This window comes from Bos indicus, chromosome 20, assembly GCF_029378745.1.
Source record: "Bos indicus isolate NIAB-ARS_2022 breed Sahiwal x Tharparkar chromosome 20, NIAB-ARS_B.indTharparkar_mat_pri_1.0, whole genome shotgun sequence".
NCBI classification, from domain to species: Eukaryota; Metazoa; Chordata; class Mammalia; order Artiodactyla; family Bovidae; genus Bos; species Bos indicus.
The window spans coordinates 31,977,593-32,004,457 of record NC_091779.1 but is presented as its reverse complement, the minus strand read 5'-3'; the positions used below and the strand labels follow the sequence as shown (position 1 = coordinate 32,004,457).

At 41.4% G+C, this 26,865-nt stretch overlaps 1 protein-coding gene across 6 annotated transcripts in view; it reads left to right on the top strand.

Moving 5' to 3' along the window:
* GHR (growth hormone receptor) overlaps positions 1–26,865 on the top strand; it is a 311,385-nt gene that overhangs the window by 104,367 nt on the left and 180,153 nt on the right. Inside the window, exon 1 of one of the 6 annotated variants that reach the window (XM_070774713.1) lies at positions 16,650–17,115. The exons of 4 other annotated variants lie outside the window; for them this stretch is intronic. The gene's annotated coding sequence lies outside the window, so the exon portion shown is untranslated. Of the gene's footprint in view, positions 1–16,649; positions 17,116–26,865 lie in introns of those variants that run through there. One more of the 6 variants, XM_019982775.2, reaches the window with a different exon arrangement.

Genomic DNA, 26,865 nt, shown 5'->3' with positions numbered 1-26,865 from the left:
AATAAGCCTCTGTCTCCCTAAGGGAACTTCTAGTTTGATAAAAACCACATCCAGCTCGTTGTCGGACAAGCTGTGATAAATCTCCAGGCAAGAACACTGTAGTGGGTTGCCATTTCCTTCTCCAAGGGATCCTCTCGACCCAGGGATCGAACCCAGGTCTCCTGCATTGCAGGCAGACGCTTTAACCTCTGAGCCACCAGGGAAGCCCTATAAACTAAGCAAGAGTTTGACAAAGAAAGCATGCAGCTTCAGAGCTCAGAAAGATCCTGCCTGATTCAATGACTGAGGAAAACTTTCTGAAGGAAGAGAGAGGAAAATTTGGTAGGTTGTATTACAAGACGAAAAAAGCCAAAACATGGAGAGAAAGGAAAATACAGGGCACTCCAGGTGATATAGAACGTAACAGTTAAAAGTTGGAGTATATCCACGTAACAAATTGAACGACATTGAGGGTAGCTTGAAAGACAGAATGGGACCAGTTCGGATTGAACGTTGATTGCCAGCTAAGGAGTTAGGGCCTGAGCATGGGAATTCATTAAAGAATACTAAACAAGGAAATGTTATGTTCAGAGATGGACTTCTGCTTCCTGGCTGCAAAGTGCAAGAAGGATCAGAGACAAAAGTCAGAAAACAGGGGACCAATGAGGAATATGTGGTGGTTAATAGTCTTTAAAGTGAGCAAAGAGGCAGACACACTGTTGGTGAGGATCACAACAAAACCCCTTCACAAATTAGTGTCTTCCAAAGGAGTAGGGTCTGTCTAGAACACAAATTAAGTGAAACATCCAATGGAGATTCATTGCAGTAGGTGAATGGGTGGTCTAAATATGGAATTAGGAGCAATACCTAATGATGTAATAGATCAGTCAGCGATGTATACTGCTACTGCTACTGCTAAGTCCCTTCAGTTGTTTCCGACTTTGTGCGACCCCATGGATGGCAGCCCACCAGGCGCCCCCATCCCCGGGATTCTCCAGGCAAGAACACTGGAGTGGGTTGCCATTTCCTTCTCCAATGCATGAAAGTGAAAAGTGAAAGTGAAGTCGCTCAGTCGTGTCAGACTCTTAGCGACCCCATGGACTGCAGCCTACCAGGCTCCTCCGTCCAAGGGATTTTCCAGGCAAGAGTACTGGAGTGTGGTGCCATTGCCTTCTCTGCAGCAATGTATACTGTAAGGCATATATTCAAATATATACATCCATGCTAATCCCCTTGGTTAAAGTCCTGGCCATCTCATTATTCTCTGCAGCATCAAAGACTGCAGTGCTGTGTGCTTTGACCAACAGTAAAGGCAGCTTTGGCCCATGTCCGGTTTCTTGTTCTACTGCTGTGCAGAAGTCTGAGTCTGGAAGGTGAATCTGGCCAGTTTTGAGTTTGACAGTCTGCATGAAAGTGGACGTTCTGACAGGTGCTGTGTCAGACACAGCTTAACCCTTGGGTGGGTTGATTAGTTCCTGCTTGGTTGAGGCTTCAGCAAATTTCACATTTATAAATAATCTACTTGTCATCCCTTCCTTCCCTAAAATACAAGATCTGGAACTTCTTTTGGATCTATGATTTTTAAATCTTCCAAATTCACTAAATATGGAGACAAAATCCATTCTCAGGACCAGAAATAAAAATGAACGAATTAAATGACCCTTCATCTTTTCTAAGTTTATTATGCCAGCCCCGACTTCTTCACCTGAAATAAATTAAATGTAGAATTAGCACTAAAGAGAGAATTTGAATTTTTTCTCTTTTGAACACTGGCTACAACCTACAACACACATTAAAATTCTAATGGAAGAAGAAAAATTGTCATGTAGTTTTCCAGCTTTAGAAATAACTGACAAGCTGTGAGCCTTTTGAGGAAGACTTAGTCAGACATTCAGGAATGAATGGGAACACTTAACTCTGAAATGATTGTTATGAAAGAAAAAGTCCATGCTGTCTTACAAAAGCATTCATAGTGCCAGTCTAGTTAAAAGGGCAAAATGAGCCATGGATGGAAGTCAGTGGCAACTAGGGGATTCTTATCTATTACCTACTCTTCCTCTTAGCTTTAAAGTAGGAACTTCCAGAATACCTAAAACATGTAGACTTCAGAAAACAAACTGAATTTAGCAAAGGAGGCAAACTTGAAAATATGTGAGCATCTTAGATGTGGAATAAAATTTGACCTAAGTATCAATAGTTGTTTCAAAACTGGCATCAATCAGTTTAGAAGCACTGTTTAGTTCACTTCAGTTGCTCAGTCATGTCCGACTCTTTGCAACCCCATGGAGTGCAGAAAGCCAGGCTTCCCTGTCTATCACTAACTCCCAGAGTTCACCCAAACTCATGTCCATTGAGTCGATGATGCCATCCAACCATCTTATTCTTTGTCGTCCCCTTCTCCTCCCACTTTCAATCTTTCCCAGCATCAGGATCTTTTCAATTGAGTCAGTTCTTCACATCAGATGGCCAAAGTATTGGAGCTTCAGCTTCAGCATCAGTCCTTCCAATGAATATTCAGGACTGATTTCCTTTAGAATTGACTGGTTGGATCTCCTTGCAGTCCAAGAGACTCTCAAGAGTCTTCTCCAACACCACAGTTCAAAAGCATCAATATCTTTGGCTCTCAGCTTTCTTTATAGTCCAACTCTCACATCCATATATGCCTGCTTAAAGAACTATTGTCTTAAAAGTGAAATACTGTTCATTAGAAGGATCGGTGAGATAATTTACATTTGTTTGTTATTAAAAAGTTACATATGGGGGAAAAGTGGGAACCTTGTAAGAACTCAAAGCATAAAAATGCCTTTACTTTTTCAAGGGAAAAAGTAATCGGAAATAAAGTCACAGGACTTTAAAAATTTTCTAGATGTGGCTGCAACTCAGTAGGCACTGTGGAAATGACTGCTAGAGCCAAATCTTTTAGCATGCAAGATTTGTCAGTTTTGCACAAGCTGTGTCATGTTCAGAAGTAGATTGTTGGCATAAACTAAGTTACCTATTCTCTTAGGTTTTCATCTCTTTCAATAAGAACAGCTAAATAGTTTCTAGAGCTGCAGTTGAAGCTGCTCTGGCCAACTCTGTGGAAACATACTTGTGAAGCGTGGTGCTATCATAGGACATGCAGATAAAATATACAAGGGACACATTTCTACATACACTGAAATATACATAGAAGCCTATTTGGAATAATTATGGTGGTGGTTTAGTCGCTAATTTGTGTCCGACTCATACAACCCCATGGACTGTGGCCTGACAGGCTCCTCTGTCCCTGGGATTCTCCAGGCAAGAGTACTGGAGTAGGTAGTCATATCCTTTTCCAGGGGATCTTCCCAGCCTGGGGATCAAACCCAGGTTCTGCATTGCAGTGGATTCCTTACCGACTGAGCCACCGAGGAATCTCATTGTTTCTTAAAAGTAAAATCGAGGAAACTAATTATCGACTTTCTCAGAATATTCTCTGCAGTCATTTGAGGCAGCGAGTGTGGTATGCTGGTGCCTCTGTACTTAGGAACTGAGATGACCACAGATGTATGCCACTCATCCTGGATGTTCTGAACGGGATGTTCTGCCTGTACTGCCGTTTTATGGTCACTGTATTATTATTTCGATGTTTCTCAACCAACTGCATCACATAGTAGTATGTGAAATATTTTGATTCTTGTTTTAATGGGTGTTTGCTGGCAGGTTTTCCAATAGTCCACTTGATTAAAATGAACCAGGCCTTTCAGAGCCATTAGCTGCAATTCAGGGAGACTAAACAGAACCCCCTATCTAGCTTCCTGAGTCTTGTCCTGTTTGTGTGACTTCAGGGAGAGAGATTGAGAACTGTTTATTAATCATTGTACGCATGCATGCATGCTGCATGCTGAGTCGCTCCAGTCGTGTCCAACTCTTTGTGACCCTATGGACTGTAGCCCGCCAGGCTCCTCTGTCCATGGAATTCTCTAGGCAAGAGTACTGGAGTGCCCTCCTCCAGGGAATCTGCCTGATCAAGGAATCGAAGCCGTGTCTCTTATGTCTCCTGCATTGGCAGGCAAGTTCTTTACCCCTAGCACCACCTGGGAAGCCCCTTATTAATAATTATGCCCCCACGTCAGACAGTGGAGTACTGAAGCACTCAAATTAGCATGCTTCTTGAAGGCTAGTGAGGAATACAGCTTTTTTCACTTTCATCAGGCTCTGCTGGCACCAGACCTCTGGGAAGCCTTGTGACAGGACCTGGCCTGAGCAGCATCACATGTGATTTGCTTTTCTTCTTGTAAGATCCACTCTGTGGCTTTTCTCTGGAATCTGTGAAGACAGTGTTTCTCAACCTAAAAGCTGGGATTGAGTAAGCTCCCCTTCCTCCTCCTACCAGTTGACTGAGGGTCAACTATTAAGCCACAAGGGTAAGTGCAATGGATGTGGGGGTGACTGTCATGGGTTCAGTGACTGGAACCAACCTGAGTCACCATTTCAGCCTTTGCATCTCAGTGTCATCACAGGGATGGATGCTCCACACGTGGAAAGTCAATATAGTGTGTCTCTAGCTTTCCATCTGTACCATACTTAATGTGCTTGTCGCCTTTGACTCTGGCCAAGGATATAGACTTGGGGCTCTCTAAACTACTTTTGATTTTTTTTTTTTTTTTTTTGCTTGTTCGTTTGTTTTTGTTTCTGTTTGGGTTTTTTGATAGGTAAGAAGTGGACTTATTTAGAGAGAAACACACTCCACAGTGTGGGCCCTCTCCAAAGGTGAAAAGTAAAAGTGTTACTCAGTTGTGTCTGACACTTTGCTACCCCATGGACTGTAGCCTGCCCAGCTCCTCTGTCCATGGAATTTTCCAGGCAAGTATATTGGAGTGGGTAGCCATTCCCTTCTCCAGGGGAACTTTCCAACCCAGGGATCAAACCCAGGTCCCCTGCATTGCAGGCAGATTCTTTACCATCTGAGCCAAGGTGAGGGTGGCTCAAAAGATGGCTTGGTTAGTGTTTATGGACTGGGTAGTTTCATAGGGTAATGAGTGGGTGGATTATCCCAACTATCCTGGGAAAGAGGCAGAGATTCCAGGATTCAGGCCACTGCCTACTTTTTGGTCTTCGATGATCTGGACTCCTGAACTGTCTTGGAGTCGGTGGGTATGTCACTTAACTTGGTGATGTGTTAATGATGAGCATACACTGAGGCTCAGTGTCCAGTGGAGGTAGACTTGTCTGCCATCTTGGACCTGTTTGGGTCTCATCAGTTTATGTTGTGACTTTGGACAGTGTCATTCTTTCAAACCGTGTGCTCTACCCTCTTGCCTCCTGATTGATTCCCCGCTCAGAGACTTTACTACCATATTCTTATGGGAAAGAGAGGGGTGGCAGTCCCATCTTCTTGAACTGCTTCAAGGCTGAGTATGGGTGTCAACCCTGACCTACTTTGTTATTTATGTCATTTTCTTGATGTACTAAGGATGCTACAATACACGCCTGTGTACTTGCCACCCAGATGAATACATCAAACGTAAACCTATTTCCCATGCCTGCTTCATAGCCATTGTTTGTAAAGAAGCAAACTATATGGGTAAATGTGAAGTCTCTAACATTTTCCAGTCTCGCCATTCTCTCTGCCACTCCAGAGGATACAGCTGTCGTGTATTGGCATTTTCACAATCCTGTTTTTATACTTTTAAATTTTACTACTACAAATATGAAATATTATACATGAACCAAATTATTTGCATTTTTTTTCAAGTGTGTATTTTTTACTTTGGGTGTGGAATGTGTTACTCTGGCAATTGCTACTTTAACTACCAAGTATTTTGTTTTCAGAACTCACCTTCATGGTTATATTACCCTGGTTCATTTTTTAAATTGCTGTGTATTACTCCATATTTTGAAAATATCACTATCTATTCCCACACTAGTTGGAATATGAATTGATTTCATTGTTTTACTGAAATAATTGATACTGAAATAAATATCCCCTTGGGCATATGTAATAGAGCTTGTCTGGAGTACGTATCAGTGGAAACTTGCTGATCATAGGATATGTGCATTTTTGTGTCTGTGCTGTATCGCCAAATTGCTCCACCAATTGCAAACCAGTTTGTACTAGTATCAGCAATATGTGAGAATCCTCCCTTCCCCAGGTCCCTGCCAGCACTTGATTACTCTCAGATTTAATTATCTGAGAGTTGATGGATACTGCATATGAATCTCATTGTTTTAATTTTCATGACTCATTATTTATGAAATTGAACATCATTTGTGCAGGGCCATTTGGATTTCCTCCTCTGTGTCTTTTCTACTCTCTGTCCATTCTTTTCTTGTCTATTCTCCCTATTGATTTATAGAAACGTGTATACATGTGATCCTAATGTATATATATCTTAATATATGTTTATTTTTCATGATATGCATTCATATATATGTGACAAACCCTTTGTCTATTATACACATAGAAAATTTTGCCTCCCATCTGTTGATTGCATTGTAATTTTTATGACATCTTTTAGCACAGATAATTTTAAATTTTTGATATAGTTAAATTTCCTTATTATTCTGATTTTTGTGCCTTGCTTAAGAAATCATTTTCTCCTCCATGGTTATATTTTATATTAACTCCTCCCATATTCTAAAGTGCTTTAATTTACTTATGAAACTTTTATTTTAAATAAGTAGACTTTTAATTTACGTGGTGTTAATGAATGTGTATGGTGTAAAGCATGAATCTTTTTTCCCATGTGAAAATCTAGTCCCAGCGCCATTAACTAAAAAGCCTCATTCTGTCTCCATTGTTTGTATTGTCTTCTCTGTTATACACTAAAATCCCATATATGCTTTGGACTTTCTAGGCTCTTTTTTCCCACTGATCTGAACTTTCCTATCCTTACAAGATACCATGCTGTGTAAATACTATTTCTTTATAATAAGCATTTTTATGTTATAGTCAAAGTCTTCAAAAATTTCACTTGTACTTCATTATAGTGTAAGTCTTCAAAGTTTCACTTGAAGAATGCTATTAGGTATAGGTTTGGAGGTGACCTATTTTTGTCAGATTAAGAAAATTGTCTGTATTTCTAGTTTCTTAAGAGAATTTGTAAATAAATATAAATTATAACATCAGTCTTCTGCATGTTAAAATAACCATTTGACTGCCTCTTCTAAGATATTAATGCTGAAAATTATATTGAGCCTTCTGAAAATGAACTATCCTTACATTTTGAGTCTAAATCTTACTTGAATGGGATGTATTACTATGTCATTTTTGTTTCATTTTTTAGTCTTAATATGTATTTTTGGTAAACATGCTTTTATGGGTATTGATGTAAATAATTTTTAGAAATGTTTCTTAGAAAAGTTAAAAATGCAGATGTTTTCCTTTCATTTTATTTCAAATATAGGCATTACCTAGGAAAAGGGATTCTCCATTTTCTGCCTATTGAGAATGAAAACATTCCTGGAACAAAAGCCTAAAACATCTCCTTTTCCTATTTTCTAAACTCTGTGAAGACTGTCACTTTTCAAAAAATTGTGATCAGGCTCAGCTTCTCTCTCCCTTCCTAGTCTCTCTGGTGGGCTGTGACTCCCTCAGTCTTCCCCAGGGAGGGTCCCCAGCACCACCCTGCTAATTCTTAAGACAGCAGAACCTGCAAGGACCACATTGACAGCACTCACCACATGTCCGTGTATCTGTCCATGTACCCCTCAGTCGGGCTGCTCACTCCCACATCAGGCACTGTTAGCAGTCCCGTTCCACATGCACCGTCTATCTTTCTAACAGAGTAGAGAATCTAGTACATTTTAGTAATCCTTTGAGATAATGTCAACTATTTCCCATATTTTTATTGCCTAAAATGTATTTTCATCTTTTTTGATCAATAAGAAATGTGATTAATATTGTTTTGACAAGCAATATGGAGTTGAATTAGCCATCCGGTTTTGCCTTTCTCTTCCTCATCATTTATTTATTCATCTAGTAAATCCTTACTGCATGTTTTCTCTTGGCCTGCCATGGTTATAGGTATTTGGAGGTACAGCAATGAACAGAGTGGATAAAGTCCCTAAACTCATGTAGTTGATATTCTAGTAAAAGTATAGAGAAAAAAAGTTAACGACTATACAATATAAATGCTCTGGGGGAAAAAAAATGAGTTTAAGGGTTATTATTGATGTAGGTTATCAGGAAAGAGCTCACAGATAAAGTGATATTTGAATAGATACTTAAAGGAAGTCTGGGAGAAAAGTACCCTGTGCAGAGAAAATGGCATATGCTGCCTGAGGGCTAAGAAACATCAAACAGTCTAATGTTGTTGGAGCAGAACGAGCAAAAAAAAGTAAGGTGGTCGATGGTGGCAGAGATGGGGATGAGAGTCGGGGGTGAGGGTTGAGGGGATCAAACAAGATGCTCATACCACTGTGAGCATTTTGGCATTTACTCTGAGTGAAATGGGTACCATCAGAGAGTCTTAAACAAAGAATTGACATGTTCTTGTTTTATCAAGATTAAGATCTTCGTGGGTTTATGTCTTTGGACATAAGATATTCAAGACCAGAAAGTAGACCAATTTAGAAATTATTATAATAATCCAGATAAGAAACATTAGTATCTTGGATAAGGAAAATAAAGATGGGGATGGTAAGCAGTGATCACATTCTGGATATAATTTGAAAGTATGTCTAACAGTATTAGCTCATAAATTAATCAGGGGTATGAGTGAAAGGCCTGAGAATCTGGAAGGATGATGGTGATTTAGGTTGAAATGACCAAGACTATAGAATGAGCAGGTTAGGATGGTAAAATCAGAAGTTTGGTTATAGATTTATAAGTTTGAGATTCCTATCAAACATCCAAGGGAATTATTAGTCATTGGATAGATGAGTTTGTCATTCAAGAAGAGATGTGAATTGAAATTATATGTTAGAGAACATAATCATAGATGATATTGATGTCATAATACTGAATGAGGTCACCTAAGGAATAAGTGTAAATAGGGGAAAAAGGAGAGGAGAAGTCCTAGGGGTGTTCCAGTATTACATGGTTGAGAAAATGAAGAGGACGCAGCAAAATTGACCATAACTAAGTGTCCAGCAGGGTGGGAGAATCAGTGGAGAGTGTAGATTATCACGAAAGAGCTCACAGATAAAGTGATCAGATTAAGGTAGTGTTTCAAAGAGAAGGCCACTGTGTCGTATATTGTTTTAACAGTTCAAATGAAGATAATTAAAAAGTAGCTACTAGATTTAGCAATGTATTAATAGAAGTCATTAGAGACCAGGACAAAAGCTATTTAATTGGAGTGGTGAAGATTAAAGTCTAATTTGAGTGCATTTTACAAAAGAGACAAAAATTAATTGGTAATAAAAACATAATGCAATTCCTTCAAAAAATTTTACTTTAAAGGGAAGAAGAGAAATAGTTCAATAACTACAGGATAATAATGAGTAATTGGAAGAGAATCTTGTTTTTGAGACAACAATTTCAGCATTTAAGATTTTTTGTCTTCTTGCAAAATAGCTCCTTTAGTAATTATTTAAATTAGAATCTTTAGGTTGTAAACTCAGTTTTCATATGACTCCGGCTCTGCTGTCCACCCATGCAAAAGACTTAGGGAGCATTTAGCTGGGTATCAATTTCTAAATAGATGGTTATTTCTCTACCACTTTGAAGGTTTTCATTTGTGTCCTGTTATCTGTTGTTGATGAGAGAAAGTCTTCTACTTGTCCATTTGAGTTTCTTACTAGGTAATCTGCCTCTATGTAAAGTACTTTTTAAGGTTTTTTTTCTTTATCCTAATGCCCTAGAGTAGGTTTACTTTTTATTTATACTACTCAATGATTACTTTTGCTTTTAACCTGAAAACTCATTTTATTCTTTAATTTTTATAAAATTGTCAATAACAACCGTTTCCAAAACTTAATCTTTGCAGTTGGAATTTAATTCAAATTCCATCCTGTGTATGTTGGAGCTTCTCAATCTGCTTTCTTTGGTGTGTAACTGCTCTTTCACATTTTCCAGTACTACTGTCTTAATTTTTTTTTTTTTAAATAAGCCTAGCATTGAAGTATTTAGCACAGAAGAGGAAGTACAAAGTGTAAACTTGCATATTGGCTGCATTTCTGGCACTAGTTATTTTTATGGCTAACATACTGTATCATGCAGCTTTGTGCAGGATTAAAAGCCTAAGATTAATTTGATATCAGTCTGGCAAAATCAAGCCAATTGAAATACTCTATTTTCTCTTCTTGCTACACCTTCATTCCTAGAGAATAACTAAGAAACTGTCCCTTTAAAAATGCATAAAAGAGCAGAAATAAAAAGGTAGGAACTCCAACAAAGAAAATAATGAAAAGGGGAGGACATATATAGATAATTCACATTAAATGTTTCAAAGAAGTAACCTCACTCATTTTCAAATAACTATATTAAAACAGTAGAAGGTCATTTTTACCCATCAAATTAGCAATGATAGGGGGAGAATAAATTTTTTTCTGACAGTTGTACACTGATATTAAAGTTCTCTGTTGCTCTGGTCGAAGTCTAAATTAAGATAGTTTGAAAGCATTGAGTAATATTTATCAAAAAACTTTATAAATTTTTACCACTTTCACACAGTAACGTTGTTTCTGGGAATCAATCACTTGGCAATAAATGGAAATATAGGCCAAGTCCCCTCCCTGCCAGGAGATACTTATTGTACCATTACTTATGATATTTAAAAATTAGAAACAATCTATATCAATGACCTACAAACTTTTTGACTACTGTCCACAGTAAGAAATAATCAGGTCTTCACAGTGAGCCAATAGTCATACACACACTTTAAAAAAAATTTTTCATGTGAAGAAACCACCATTCCATTCCATTTGTCTTATTAGTCTGTTTGGGCTTCTATAACAGAAGTACCATAAACTGAATGGCTTATAAATAACAGAAGTTTATTTCTCACAGTTCTGGATGCTGGGAAGTCTATGATCAAGGCACCAGCAGATTCAGTGTCTGGGGAGCACTCACTTCCTGGTTCACAAAGAGCTCTATTTGCTATGTCCTCACGTAGCAGAAAGGTGGCACAGGCTCTCTGGGACCACTTTTATAAGGGCCCTGGTCCTGCTCATGAGGGCTCTACCCTCATGATCTAATCACCTCAGGACCCCCGCCACGTCCATTTCAAAATATGAATTTGGGTGTCAGGGAGCACAAATACTTGTTCCATAGCATCATTCCATCCCATCCATTTAAACAAATTGACAAAGCTGGTTGAGACACTAAATTGACTCCACAGCCTAATTATAGGTTATGGCTCAGTTTAAAGAATACTCACACCTGAATAGGAATATGATGGAATATTAATTCATACAACCATTTATGTTCATCTTTTATTTTGGTTTAGGATGTGTGCTAAGTTGCTTCAGTGGTATCTGACTCTTTGCAACCCTATAGACTGTAGCCCCCCAGGCTCCTCTGCCCATGGGATTCTCCCGGCAAGGATATTGGAGTGGGTTGCCTTGTCCCCCTCCAGGGGATCTTCCTAATCCAGGGATTGAACCTGTGTCTCTAATGTCTCCTGCATTGGCAGGCAGGTTCTTTAACACTAACACCACCTGGGAAGCCCCTGGTTTGGGATAGGTGGGGATTATACTTTTTCAGGCAGCAAGGGAGAGGATGTTTCCATGTAACTCCATACAATGGGGACTTACTATAAAGATACCAGATCTCTGTGCAGGTTCCCAGCCATCCTTCTGTATCTCCCTTTCACTACCTCATGTACCTTTCATGGATTCTTCTTGATGTCCTCAAGCTCTCTCTCCTCTTGTTACTTCTCCAAGCTGATAGTCTGCCTGGGTCGTCCAACATTTAATTTCAATCATTTCTTACTGGTCTGTTCTTAATATTGGGACTTCATTCTCAGTCTAATCAGTCAATACAGGCTGAGCCAGGTTGATTTCGTTTGAATCAACAAAGAATTGCTAAAAGCTGCATTTCCTAGAAAAAGTGGCAATATAATTGGCAGATGCTTGAGACACTAATGTTAAATGGAAAAAGAAAAATAAACAAATTTTTGGTATGGGATCTTTTCGACCTTTGTTTTAGAAACTATTAGAGAGTGACAGAAAAGGAATCTAAAATTTGTTTTACATTATATTAATTCTTACCAAACTTCTACAAAAATAAGTATTGTATGTTTATAACCAGGGGAAAAAAACCCAAACTGGCTCTGGGGAAAATGATCACTTTGCAAATTCACATCATGTACCCCTACTCTTTTTTTTTACCCTTACTCTTGATTTAGCTCATGTTCTTGGTATAAATATCTAAATTTGAAGTATCTACAAATAAAATTCGCCTTGAAACAGAAAGCCTCATGTTTGGATGCAGCCTAGTCTAGGGGGACTGGGTGCAAAAACTTAGAAAGATCCTGTTCCTAAGGCCCCATACTTCCCTACTCTTTGTATGACCATTATTTACTGCCAGATTTTATTTATTCAATAAATCCCCTAGTAACTTGAGGTTTGCTAATTTTGTTTGGGATAAGGTTGGGCAGAGTGTCCCCTGTTTTCTTTAATAGACCAAAATATTTCTGTCTGTTGATGATGGTCATTACTGTGGGCCCTAATAATTCCCTAAATAAAGCTGCTGCTGCTGCTGCTGCTAATAAAGCTACTCATTTCTAAATACTTTTGGTTTCAGTGCACTAGAATTCATAATTCTCTCTTAGAAATGGAAGGGGTGCCTCTTAAGGCCCCATGAAAAAAATTCATGTCAGACTGTCATGTGCTCCTGTCAAGTTTCCCTTTTTATACATATTGAGGATGAAATTTCAGCTTATGCTTTTACATACATGTGTGCTAAGTCGCTTCAGTTGTGTCCGACTCTTTGCGACCCTGAGGACTGTAGCCCACCAGGCTCCTCTGTCCATGGGTTTCTCCAGGCGAGAATACTGGAGTGGGTTGCCATTTCCTTCTCCAGGGGATCTTCCCAACCCAGTGATTGAAGCCAGGTCTCCGCATTGCAGACAGATTCTTTACCTTCTGAGCCACTAGGGAAAGCTTATGCTTTTAGACCTCTTGATTTTTCTTTCCCGCTTCTTTTCAGTTGAACCTGAAAAATTCAGTGAAAAAATTTTTTTTCTTTCAAGAATAAGCTAGAAAGACCTCGACTGGCTGGTCAAAAAACCACTGACTAGTTAGTCCTTTATGAGTACTTAAACCCTTATTATCTGAGATCCAACTTCAAGCATGTATGTATGCTCTATCGCTCAGTCCTGTCCGACTCTTTGCAACCCCATTGACTGTAGCCCACCAGTCTCCTCTTTCCATGGGATTTTCCCGGCAAGAATACTGGAGTGGGTTGCCAGTTCCTCCTCCAGGAGATCTTCCTGGCCCAAGGATCAAACTTTTGTCTCCTGCTTCTCCTGCATTGCAGGTGGGTTCTTTACCACCAGTGCCATCTGGGAAGAGCTTCCCACTTCATAATGAGTTCCAGAAATCTTCCACAGAGGTAGATGCCCTCATCCAAGTGTTTGGTGATCCAGCCCATCAAGCCAGGGGGAGTGGAGAAGGAAAAGTGAAAGGGACATACATTTCCTAAAAGATGTTTCTGCCACTACTGACATCCTGTAACCAGAAGTGAGTCTTAGTATGACCAGAGGTGGCTGCAAGGTTGGCTGTGACAGGTGCTCTCTTACCGGGTTCTATTACTAATTGAAAGTGGGGAGAGTGAATGTTGGGGGATAACTGTAACTATTAACTCACATGATGGGTTATATTAATTGTATGAACAAGGAAAATCATTTGAATGTTTTATTCACAGGGATACCATGATCATATTTGTTTCAAAACATAATTTTTCCATGAAAAAATGGATTGGAGGGAGTCTGAGGCTCCTCATGGGTGTTATGAGGCCATTCCTAAAGTCTCAATGAGAGATCATGGCTAGGACTTGGTGGTAGCAGTAGAGAGGATAAAGGGGATGGAATGAATTCGAAAGATACCGAAGAGCTAAAGTTGATAGATGAAATGGGGGCAGAAGAGGTAGAGAAGGTAACCCCTAGATTTCTGGCTTGTGTTGAAGACTCTGGAGGAAGACAGGGTTTAGAGATGAGGTATTCATGGACTCCTGAGTCTGACTTTGGAAACATCTGTCAGAAGGGCTGTTTCTACTTGTCCAATATATCATTCAGAGTAAATGAACTCACAGTCCACCAACTCACAGTCAGGGAGTCTCAAATCTAGTCATTGTCAACTAATCTAATCGAATGAACATTTCCCTGTAAGGTTTTTGTTGTTCAGTGGCTAAGTGGTATCTGACTCTTTGCAACCCCGTGGACTGCAGCACACCAGGCTTCCCTGTCCTTCACTGACTCCCAGAATTTGTTCAAATTCATGTCCATTGAGTCGGTGATGCCATCCAACCTTCTCATCCTCTGCCATCTCCTTCTCCTCCTGCCCACAGTCTTTCCCAGCATCAGGGTCTTTTCCAGTGAGTCAGCCCTTCACATCAGGTGGCCAAAGTATGGGAGCTTTGGCTTCAGCATCTGTCCTTCCAATGAATATTCAGAGTTGATTTCCTTTAGGACTGACTGGTTTGATCTCCTTGCTGTCCAAGGGACTCCCAAGAGTCTTATCTAGCACCACAGTTCAAAAGCATCAATTCTTCCATGCCCGGCCTTCTTTATGATCCAACTCTCACGTCTATAAATGACCACTGGAAAAACCATAGCTTTGACTTTACAGACCTTTGTCAGCAAAGTGATGTCTCTGCTTTTGAATACACTGTCTAGGTTTGTCATAGCTTTCCTTCTAAGGAGCAAGGACCATGGCTGCAGTCACTATCCATGGTGATTTTGGAGCCCAGGAAAATAAAATCTGTCACTGCTTCTACTTTTTCCCCTTCTATTTGCCATGAAGTGATGGGACCAGATTCCATGATCTTAGTTTTAAGAATGCTGAGTTTTAAGCCAGCTTTTTCACTCTCTTCTTTCACCCTCATCAAGAGGCTCTTCACTTGCTGCCATTATGGTGATATCATCTGTATATTTGAGGTTGCTATTTCTCCCAGCAATCTTGATTCCAGCTTGAGGATTCCCTATCAGGGTTCCTTATATTAAATGGCTTTGTATGTGTCACATGTCACAGAATTATCTATTGAACACACACACAGGAAAGCCAGCCAAGCAGGAGTCTTTTAAACAGTAAAAGGCCTTGCTAATTTCAGCTATGCTCATCAATCATGAACAGTCTTTTTTTCAATATATTATTTTTTAAAACTTTTTATTTTGTATTGGATGGTATATAGCCAATTAACAGTGTTGTGTTTGTTTCAGGTAAACAGCAAAGGGACTCAGCCATACGTACATATGTATCTGTGCTTCCCCAAACTCCCCTCCCATCCAGGCTGCCACATAACATTGAGCAGAATCCCATGTGCTATATAGTAGATCCTTGTTCGTGTCCATTTTAAATATAGAAGTGTGTTCATGTCCATCCCCAAAACCCTAACTATCTCTTCCTCCAGCTTTCCTCCCAGCAACCATAAATTCATTCTCTAAATCTGTGAGTCTGTTTTGTAAGTAAGTTCATTTGTATCATTTCTTTTTAGTTTCCACATATAAGAGATGTCATACAATATTTCCTCTTCTCTGTCTGACTTACTTCACTCAGTATGACAATCTCTAGGTCATCCGTGTTGCTGCAGATGACATTATTTCATTCTTTTTAATGGCCGAGTAATATCCCAGTGTGTGTGTGTGTGTGTGTGTGTGTGTGTGTGCGTGTGTTTATATATACATACCACATCTTCTTTATCCTTTCCTCTGTCAATGGACATTCAGTTACTTTCAGGTCTTGGCTGTTGTAAACAATACTGTAATGAACATTGGGGTGCATGTATCCTTTCAGATCATGTTTTTCTCTAGATATATGCCCAAGAGTGAGATTGCAGGGTCATATGGTAACTTTTTTAAGGAACCTCCTTACTTTTTTCCATAGTGATTGTGCCAATTTACATTCCCACAAACACTGTAGGAGGATGAATGGTCTTCTTGTATTGGGAGCATGGACAGGACCATTGGTCATATAAGAATAATACTCACATAGCTTTGCATGCAGGCTTCCCTCATGGCTGACTGGTAAAGAATCTACCTGCCAAAGCAGCAGACACAGGTTCATTCCCTGAGTCGGGAAGATCTCCTGGAGAAGGAAATCGTAACCCCCTGCAGTGTTCTTGCCTGGGAAACCCCATGGACAAAGGAGCCTGGCAGGCTATAGCCCTTGGGTTCGCAAAATCAGACATGACTGAATAACTAGCAGCAAAGCTTTGCGTGCACAGCAGCTCAACCCACACTCAGTGGTGGGAATCATTGTGATTGTTCTAACTGGTGAGGAGGCTACAGGAAATCTGGTGAAGCTCCAGATAATAGCCACTGATAGGTACTATAATTAAACATGGAACTTTAAGTATGTTGGGATCTCCAATGGGCACTAATGTTTTAAAATTTAATTGCTCACCCTTCATTTAACAAATATTCCACTTTCTATACTCTGGGTTCTTGGGATCCTTCATGGAGATTCCAGCACCTCTGCCCTCCTGGAGCTTCCTTCCTTGAACTCCTTAGCTGTGGGATTAGATTCCGATAACTCTCCCTGTCTTCAGCCCCTCTGGCGTATGGTCTTTGTCAAATTCTAATACGTGGCCTTCTCAGTTGGTCTGGCTGGCTCCATCCTGATGAGCCTTGTGAGCCTCCAGCCCAGGCCTGGCCTTCACTTCAGTTGGCAGAACCCAGCCCTGGGCAAAGGTCGGGGGGTTCGTTATGTGAGGCAATGCGTTGTGTGCTCTAATCTTTTCTGGTACCAGGTTGTGTGTGTGTGTGTGTGTGTGACTGGGAGGGAGGAAGAGAGAGAAAATGTAATTGATTTGGGGAGGATTTGGGGAAGGTTTATATAGGAAAGCAGCAAGACCAAGAATCTACTGCCAAGCGGTGACCAAGAAACATTCACCATATTCCTCCTCCAACCCCGCACTGTTTGCCAACTCTTAACCAAATTAGCATAGTGCGGTCTGCTTCCATACATGACTGAATGAATAAGGAAGTTTAAACGTCCTTGCCATAAAGCCTGGAGGAACCATACGAAAATCCAGCCTCTGTTTCAGGAGTGTCTGCTGGACTATTGGTTAGTATTTCCCTTCTTGTTCACTTTGCTTAAAAGGGTGAGAGTCAAGTCTCTTTAAAAAAAACAAACAAAAGTGCTTTTGCACTTGACTTAGTCGCTTTTCTTCTCCTCCCACCTCGCTCTTCCCTCTTCTGGCTTTATTCCTCCCTCCCTCCTTGCCATCCTCTTCCACTCTTCTTCTTGTACTCTGAATGAAACTTCTTTCTCCTGTCCAGCAGCCTTTAAAATATTCCAGTTAGGCAAAACCTCAGACTGCCTTCCTCCCTGTCCAATGACCATTATAATATAATTTAGGTCTCTGAAGTTTATTCTGTGAATGAAAGGCTAGCTTTCTGCGTGTGTAAGAAGCTGATACATTTTGAGAAAGTCGACAGAAATAATAATTGGCACTCAGGAGACATTTCGGGGTTATAATTGTGGTTCATGTTTTACTTTTCAGCAGTCAGTTTGTATTTTAGAGGAGTGTCATGAAGAAGTGCCACCATGATTGTATATTTGTTTTGCATTTTCTTCCAGGTTTCCTGAAGTCTTAGGGATGGCCAGCATATTGACGAAAAGGAAAATAAGACTTAGTTTTTTTGTACTGCTAGCTGTACCCATTGGCTGGTTTGCTTTGATGTCTCAGGTTCCTACCTGCATGCCTGATTAGGGCTGTCCTGTCATGCCATGGACTTCGCTTGTGTCTCAGACAGTAAAGAATCTGCCTACAATGCAGGAGCCCTGGGTTTGATCCCTGGGTCAGGAAGATCTGCTGGAGAAGGGAATGGCTACCAACTCCAGTATTCTTGCCTGGGGGAGCCTGGAGGGCTATAGTCCATGGGGTCGCAAAGAGTCAGACATGAAAGAGTGACTAACACACACATGCATCGTGCCTTATATGATAGGAAATGCCACTTATTTTATCTCATTGAAAAGCATTCAGCTGAACTTTCAACAGAAGGATGTGCTCCTACCCCCTTAAAAACATCTGTTTTAAAGTCCAGGGGAATCTATTCATTTCTGCAATGATTCATTTCAGGCTGAATGTGTTAGGTATTGCAAGACAGTGGGGGATACAGAGATGACCCTCAGGGGAGAGAAAAGAAAGTAGTGGGCATCTCAGGATGCTATGGTGGAGGTTTGGCAAGGCACCTAACTTCTCCTGGTAGGGAGTGGGGGGCTGTTGCTAGAAATGGATTTAAGTTGAACTGACCTTGAGCTGAGGTTTGGGGAATGAGTACCTGGGATGAATGAAGTGGGAATAGGGTGGAAGGACACGGGGGTGAAGGTATGAATAGCCTGGAGCCTTCTGAGGAGGTTCCTCCGTAAGGGGGAGGTTTGGACAAGGGGTGGAAGATGGACATGGAAAGATAGGAGTCCAGGTGAGATCACACAGGACTGGAAGGACCTTGCTAAGGGTTTGTCATTGATACTAGATAGAGTGAAACAGACTGCCAAGCTGCACTTGGAAGGAGAGCTGTGTGGTGTCAGTGTGGAGAATAGATTTTTGCAAAGTGCTAATCAAGATTATTCTCGGAACTTCAGGCTCAGTTTGCTCCAGTCCTGAGGGCTGGCTGTGAGTAGATTTCATTTCTTGGTTGTTCCAGGGCTCTTGTCTTAACTCACAGAAGGTGGCTAGGGCAGCTCACTGTGGAGCTGGGAAAGGCCAGGAGAGCTTGGCTCATCTCACCTCCACACGGGTTAGGATTTGTTTGTGCTGAATGCCTAATGATTCATGATATTATATGTGACAGCACGTGTGAGCCTAAGGGTGAACTGACTTTTTGCTCCTTGATAATAGAGCAACATGTTAAAGACAAGGTGAAGTACTGAAAAGCCCGCTGGACTGAGGACAAGAGGCCTGGGTGCTGCTCCCAGCTCGGCTGTGAACAGCAGTGGGGTCTTGTACTCATCACTTATTCCCTTTGGGCTTTGCTTACCTCATCTTTGAAGTGAGACCTTTACAGTAGCACGGTCCTTAGGGCCCCATTCAGCCCCTAAGCTCTCTGATTGTGATACCATCTCCCTAGTCATCCTCCCAACCCCCACCATCACTAATGTTAGGCTTCCAGACATTTTTTTTCCTAGAGAAACTAGTAAACCCATTTCCTTAAATGAAGTTGTAGTTTGAAGAATATAATCTAGTGAGCATGGGAAGTAATTTACAAAGGAAAAAGGAATTGTGATTCGTGCTCTATCCTGTGCCAATGGTAAAAGGGGAGCAGGAAGCCCCCTGCACCCGACTTTCTTCTTTTTCTCTTGACTTTTTCTGCTTGTCCCTCCTGTAAAAGTAGAGAGGAGATTGGCTGTGAATTCTGAGGGGACTAAGGTAAGACACTGATGGGGAAGACTGACCTGTGAGGTCTGCCTCCTTCCAGAGGAGCAGTGAAGCCTTTCCTCTGGCATAAGCAGCCAGCCACTCAGGTCGATGTTGGGCAGAATTTTGAGTAACTATGACCTTCTGTGCCTTTGTGAAATTCTCTTGCACTTATATCCAGCATCCTCAGGTGATATTCTGGCTGCCCAAAGATCAGCCCTAGGCCCATCCCCTAACTTCCAAAGTACCCTCTGCTCTCTTTCACGCAAACTAACTCCTATAAGCAGAGTGATAAATAGATGAGGGGAAAGTCTGTGTCTTGCCTTGCTGCTGCTAAGTGACTTCAGTCGCGTCCCACTCTTAGTGACCCCGTGGACTGCAGCCTACCAGACTCCTCCGTCCATGGGATTTTCCACGCAAGAGTACTGGAGTGGGTTGCCATTGCCTTCTACAGCGTCTTGCCCTGTGGAAACTTACAACAACACAGGCACTGAGAACTCATTCATTCCACAAACAGGGGTTTGTTACCTTGTGACTTCTGTGTCAGGGCACATTTTTATAGTAGAGGGATGAAAGGTTAAGTCTCAGGAGAGTATGGAATGCTTCATGGAGATAGTGATATTTGAGCATGATTTTGAAGAATCGATAAGTTTTGGGTTTGTCCAGCAGCAGCCTTGAAGGTAAAGGAAGAGAGACTGTGACAGCAGCTGTTTTAAGCCTAAAGAAGTGTGGCAGGCCTGGAGGGAGGAGGCGCTACCTTCCAGAGAGAATTCTGAGATAGAATCACCCCCTTATGGTAACAAGTTACACATGGTGTATATGGAGTAACCAAATTATCACTTGATAGTTCAGCTAATGTGGGAGCCGTAACTTCATTAAGCAAGTTAGAAAATGTATGAGATGAAGCCGTTTGTTTGTTAGGTGGGAAGCTGGGGGCGGGTAGGAGATGCTGAGTTCATTCAGTTTGGACAGGACTGATTTCAGAGGCTTATGGGCATCCCAATGACTGTTTCCCTTTGTCTAGGGCACCTGCCCTCTGGTTCGACATTTACATGATGCTCTGTGTAAACTCGGAGAAGGCAATGGCACCCCTCTCCAGCACTCTGAGGAGCCTGGTAGGCTGCAGTCCATGGGATTGTTAAGAGCCGGACACGACTGAGTGACTTCACTTTCACTTTTCACTTTCATGCATTGCAGGAGGAAATGGCAACCCACTCCAGTGTCTTGCCTGGAGAATCCCAGGGATGGGGGAGCCTGGTGGGCTGCCGTCTCTGGGGTCGCACAGAGTCGGACACAACTGAAGCAATTTAGCAGCAGCAGCAGCAGCTGTGTAAACTGCCACGGTGGGATGCCCTGTAGCTTTTCTTCCCCATTTGGAAGTAAAGTTTTGACTGATAAGATGGTCACAAGTGGTTGAAAGTGAAAAATTCATTTGATTCACTTTTCAGTTTGATGGGAAGATGAATGTTTTATTACTGCTCTCCAAGATGTGAAATAACTGATTTCTCTCAAACAGATTGCAATGGAAGGTGTGTTAGTGTCTGTTCCTTTGACTTCTTCATAGGAGGACGGTCTTCTTGAATTAACAGCCATTCAGACTTTAGCTCAGTCCGCTTGTTCCAGCTTCATTCACTAGCCAACTGATTTAGGAGAAACATGACCAGATCGCTGAGTTAAGTTTCCTGAGTCATGCTGTGGTGGTCCCATGGGGTGGTAAAAATAAGGCTCCTGGAAAATGAACATTCCATTCAGGGGTCCTGAAAACAAGCTCTCCTGAGCCAAGATGTTAGATTTACAAGGACATGTACCAAGATAGCCTGTCCTCCCTTCCACAAGACCTTTTCCTCCATAAATACATGCGCCTTGTCCTTATCTTCTCCCGACTCTATTCTTTCATAGATTTTGACCTTGATTTTGATTTGTCTCTTCATTGACAGTTTTTTAATTTCCTGTCTGACATGAGGTTAAAATGAGAAGCAAGGCCAGCAAACTAATTTAGATGGGATCTCTCAGGCTTTCTCTGGAATCAACTGATCAACTCGTCCAGATTGATGTGTTCAAACAATGAATTGCATCAATTGACCCAGAGATGATTAGATTCTAGGCACCCAATTTACACTGGCCAACCTCATGAGATGAATGCCAATACATTTGTTTGTTTTCCATGTCAGCTGTGAAGCAATTTCATTTCAGCTTGTTATTGTATTAATTTTCCAGAGAGAACCCAGAAAACAAGACAAGAATCGGCAGGTCATTTGGCAATTGTAGAGTTAGAATGGAGAGAACTGAGTGGCCTCAAGGGAGAGCATCAGCAGGCTCTGAAAGGAAGATTCTTGTACCTGTCTCTGTATTGGGACATTCTTGTTGGTCCTAAATAGTTGGGCGAGACAAAGCCATAAATTATTTACTAATTTTTTTCAGGGTTCTTCATCAGTTACTATTTGATTAGACTGGATTATCTCTAAAGCTCTTTCTGCCTCCAAAATTCTGTGCTCTTGTAAAAATCTCCTCTCCTTTTGGCTGTGTTTCCGTCGGCTTGATAGTTGTCTTCCTGACAAATGTTTAGGATGTCAACCTCAGGCTTGTTTTGTATTGCTTCTAAAAAAATTACCATAAATTGAGTGACTTTATAAAAACCCATTTGTTAGCTCACAGTTCTGTAAGTGAGAAGTCTGGACACAGGCTGGTACAACTGGATTCTCTTCTCAGAGTTCACAAGGCTGAAATCAGCTGTCATTAGGGCTGCATTACCTTTGGGATGTCCTAGGCATGAATTTGCTTCCAAGTTCATTCACGTTATTGACCAAATTCAGTTCGTGGCCGTTGCACGACTGTCGTCCCCCTTTCCTTGCTGATTGTCAGCTAGGAGACCATTTTTGCTCCTCAAGGCTGCCTGCATTGCATCTCATGCTGTATGGCCCCTCTAGTAACAGCAGGGCAAGTCCCTCTCAAGTTTCTAACCTCTCTGACTTCCCTTTCTGCCACATCTCACTGGTTAACTTCCTCTCCTGGTCTTATAGACTAATGTGATTAAATGTAAATCACCCAGACAATCCAGAATAGTCTCCCTATTTTAAAGTCAATTGATTTGTAACCTTAATAACATCTGTGAAGTCTCGCCAGTGCAGTACCTCGATTAATGGTAGAATAACCAGAAATGATTGTCTTTGGGGGACTGGAGAACCTCTTTAGCATTCTGCCTATCCAGTCTGATCAGCAACACTTTGAAATCATGTAATATCATTATTGGAGTGATTAAAATATCTGTGGATGACTGGTCTCATCTGTTTACACATGTTCTTTCTTTTGCAGTTTCATTGATTAATATTTTCTGATCCTACTTTTCATATTTCAGCATTTAAACCCCTTAGAGGGTTCTGTGTTATTGTTAAAAAATATGTTTATTGGTCAGCTGAATGGGGGAGAATGATGTTTTACTCTCCCCCTCCCCCTCACCCCTCAAGCAGCACCTATAGAAGCTGCTTGGAACAGCTAGACTCTATTTTCACGGACTTCAAAATCATAGCACGGTTGACTTGCAATAGGTCATTGATTTTCAGTTTGCTCATGCGTGCTCAGTTGTATCTGATTCTTTGCAACCCTATGGACTGTGTAGCCCACCAGACTCCCCTGTTCATGGAATTTTTCAGGCAAAATTACCGAAGTGGGTTGCCATTTCCTACTCCAGGGAATCTCTCCCACCGGGGATTGAACCCACGTCTCCTGCATCTTCTGCACTGGCAGGTGGATTCTTTTACCACTGTGCCACCTGGAAGCCAAATCTCCCATTTAGCTTTGGTACTATGGTAAAGCCAGGGCATTTGATTGTAAGGTCTAATACACAGTCAAGGCTAAGAACCATTGATATGCTCCCAACATACTCTTTTGGAAAGAAAGAGGCTAAGGGTGTGAAATGATTTACTTAAAGTCCCATACCTAATGACAGATCTGTTTCTGGGCTTATGGTTTAATTATTTGTAGAGTTCAGTGCTCAGTAATTATATGCAAAATGAGTGTTACGGTCTAGAAAAGCCTGCTTCTCGCTTCAGTAGAAAAACTCTTTCTAGGACCTTAATAAATTATTGGACCTTGCCAAATATGTTTAAAAGTCCCTTCTCAGCAGTTTGGTCTACACAGATACATCCTGCAGTAGCCAGGGGCTGGGCACGTGGACCTCCCCAGTCTCAGAGTCTCAGAACTGCACCGTCCATTGCAGTGTCCGCTCACTGCCTGCGGCTCTTAAGCACTTTTAATGTGACGGGTGCCAGTTGCCATGTGCTGTGAGTGTGAAATACACACCCAATTCAAAGACTCAGTGTGGGAAAAGAAAAGTGCATAAAATATCTCAATAATTTTCCTATTTACTACATGATGAAGTGATGATATTTTGGATATATTGGGTTAATTAGGATATATAATTAAAATTTATCTATTTCTTACGCTTAATGTGGTTACTAGGAAATGTAAAATTATACAGACAGCAGGCATTTGTGGCTGGCATTATATTTCGGTAACAAGGTGCATTTTCTTTGGAGAGCATTTTCTACTAAAGCTATTAACAATGATGGTCCACATCAAGCTATTACGCCTTCCATGATCTGAAGAGTGAAATGGTGTATTGTAAACTTCCTGGCGATGAGACGTGACATTGATCTGCCCTGTGTTTGCCATCTATCTGGCAGCCAGTCAGTCTGGCCAAATAGACTTCTTTCTATTTATAATATAGGCTCCAAAGAGGCGGGCAATGCCCTCATGTCATGGAAAGGGCACACCGCATAGCTCTTAAGTAATGTACCTAAAAGTAGACCAGGTGCTCTCGGAATCTCTGAGACATAGAGATGAATATCCTTCTCCTAAAGAAACAACGTCAGCACTTATGAGTTATCACCGTCCTTGACAGGCCCTCAGTACTGGAAATACTATAGTGCCTGTCCCTGTCCATAATTTAAATGCGGACTTTCCTCTCTTTCTCTTGCTCTCTGAGGTATGGCCTGCCTCACTGGTACCCTGCTTGTGTGTTTAGTCAGCCTGGCTTAGCATTTCCAGAGAAGCATGAAGGGCAATGGCAGGCTTGGAGAAGGTTCCAATCCATACCTGGAAGTATTCCGTCTGAGCTTGTGGGATTCCCTTCACTTCTCAAAGCCTCTCTAAACTTTTGTTTCCCTATTTTAAAATGAGGATCTTTTGCAAGGAATGAATGAAATAATAAGGCACTTGGCACATTTATTCATTGGCAGATTTTGGAAGGGGCATCTACTCTGTGGGGTCTGGGGCTAGTTGTTGGGGATAAAAGCATGAATGACACACAGCTGTGGCCTCCAGGTTGCTCACAGCTGAAGAACGAGAAAGACAAGGAGCCTGGCAGCTTCAGGACAGGAGGAACCCTCTGTACTTGGCAGCTGTTTATTACATTGCGCAGCATGGGGTTTGGCGCATCACGGAAGCCTGGTATGGTGTGTAGGTGAAGAGACAGGCCCCGCAGTGATGAACTTACTGCCTGAGCCATCACATCGGGCAATGTAGGACTGCGTCCAGGGCACAGGACTGCTGACTCCTTTTCTAGCCATGCATTTCCCAGGAGAGCATATTGCCTCACTCTGGGTTTCCCAACTTGTTTACCCTGAAACCACAGCTTCACTATTTTGGACTTGATAAAAGAAAAAAAGAGTTTCTTCCAACGTTTACTCTATATGTGATCCAGGTATGTGAGTGATTCCTTGAATACTCTGAGTTATGGTCGAAATCATTGTCAAATTATATCTCATCAAGATACTGAATCTTTTTTGTTATTTGAAGATTTCATCCTATGAGATCTTCAACAGCTTATCTATTTCCAATAAATTAGGTAAGACAAAGCCTGTAATTCCATCTGAGAGTCTTAGAAGAAACTTCAGCATCTTCAACTTTGTTTAAAGTACATTTTCCATGTTCTGTGTGATCTGTCACAGTAATAAAAATTACATTTTTCGGTGGGGGGAGCCACTCATGGAGAGAGAGAAACCAGAAATCCAGTAAGAGGTTTGCTTTCTCAAATTCTATTTAGCAAAAAAAAAATGACTTTGTAGGTGCAATACTGTAAGATATACAAAGAAATGGAACATACTGTTCAAATAAGCACCCACCTATGTGACTGATCTTCTCTTCCATGTACGAGTTACACCTGCCTCTTGCCCAGTGAATGCACCAAGGGTATCAGGCTGAGTGAGTTTGAAGGTCATCCATTGGTCTAGCTATTGTGTTGAGGGGTTGCAAAGTGCCACTGGGTCCTGCTGAATTCAGACAGGATGTCCCATGCACCAAGAAAGGTCCACTCCCAACAGAATGCCCATCCTTACCAGGAAAGGGGAAGCACAAGCATTTGGTCTTGAAATGGCCCTTATTCTTTCACTCCTCCAGAAAGAAAAGGGTGGAAGCCCAGGTTCCTGTAACCCCGTTGCCTTCTCTGTGTTCTCACAGGAAGATTCCTGGCTTTAAACCAAGCATCTTATTATTAGAATTAATCTACCCAGTTTTCAGCTGTAAAATCCATAACTCATGAAACAGATGATCTGGATCCAGTAAACAGGAGCATATAATATTCTTACAGTAGGTGAGATTGTGATTAAGGGGGAAATCAACCTCTGGATTCCCACACTTTTTATTCTGATTACTTTTCCCACCTCCATATAGGTGTGCAGTTTGCCTGCACACCTAAGCAGAAGTAAGCAGTGTAACATGTGCTATCCTAGGAGATGCACATGTTACATTATGATGATCCTTCCACTTCCCTGGACACTCGTGTGATTTAAGTGCTTGCTTGAAGAGGGGAGTCTCACCTATTGTGCTGATGGCATAACCACATCCCTAGGCTTCCATTCCAGGACCTACAATGAGGGCCTCTCTCCCAACCCCATGGAAACATAAATGGTCTGCTTAATCACTAGTATCAGAAAGTGTAATAAATAGCAAGTGTTGATACACACAGAGTAAACTGAGGTTTGGTAAAGCAAGGATTTGAACCTGATTCCAGAACTTGTGCACTGAAGCCCTAAGCTCACCCTCTGTAGTTGAAGGGCAAGGATAGCATCTACGATAGAGTTTGATAGTAATTTCTATAGCCCTGGAAAAGTATCAATGCTTATTAATGACATATGGCCATCTGACGTGGAACAGGTGGCATCAGATGAACCCAAGTGTCCAGGGCTCACTCAGTAGCACTGTCTCCTGCCTGTTGTGTCCATGTCAGCAGATTGTTTAATCTTTGTACCTGTTACCTCACCTAGAGTCCAGAGAGCATCATTTATTTTCCCAGCTGGTGGTGTGCTCGGTCCAGCTTATACCAACTTGTGAATCAACATTTCGTGATGTCAGTGATTCAATGAATCCAAGTTAAGTGACTTGGTAGCTTAAAATCAGCCTTAGTGGCGGTATTTATATCACAGAGATTGGCAAATGCTACAAACTGTGGCCCTTTT